Genomic DNA, 570 nt, shown 5'->3' with positions numbered 1-570 from the left:
GTAGCTGGCAAGTAAAAAAGCACTCCGTCTTCAGGCCAGAAGTGGCCCACTGGGACCATCCGAATGCCATGTCATCCTCAGATGAGGATGCGAATAGGAGGGGAGTGTGGTCAGCACATCGCTCTCCCGGTCGTTATGATGGTTTTCTTTGACCAGAGCCGCTACTATTCGATCGAGTAGCTCCTCAATTGGCATCACGAGGCTGGTTGCACCCCGAAAAATGGCAACAGTGCATGGCGGCCTGGATGGTCACCCATCCAAGTTCCGGCCACGCCCGACAGCGCTTAACTTCGGTGATCTGACGGGAACCGGCGTATTCACTGCGGTAAGGCCGTTAAGCTGGCAAGTAAAAAACGCAATTAGGTAATAAAACAATCCGACAACAGTCAACATAAGCACAGTTACGTATCAAATAGTGGGCAAGGCCACCGAAATTTCGAAGGAAGAGCTGCACAAGACACCAATTGGAGGAACGAAACCCACATCGTACACTTAGTTGACATCACCACAAATAATGAGGTCAATATCCCAGTTAGCCAGGAAAACAAACAGGTCTCCACAGGCCACCCA

At 50.7% G+C, this 570-nt stretch overlaps 1 pseudogene; it reads right to left on the bottom strand.

Moving 5' to 3' along the window:
* Nucleotides 1-221: 221 nt before the first annotated feature.
* Nucleotides 222-339, bottom strand: LOC126208864 (5S ribosomal RNA; annotated as a pseudogene).
* Between the last annotated feature and the right edge of the window lie 231 nt (nt 340-570).

Source organism: Schistocerca nitens, chromosome 1 (assembly GCF_023898315.1).
Source record: "Schistocerca nitens isolate TAMUIC-IGC-003100 chromosome 1, iqSchNite1.1, whole genome shotgun sequence".
Taxonomy (NCBI): domain Eukaryota; kingdom Metazoa; phylum Arthropoda; class Insecta; order Orthoptera; family Acrididae; genus Schistocerca; species Schistocerca nitens.
This window is presented reverse-complemented; position numbering and strand designations above follow the sequence as displayed.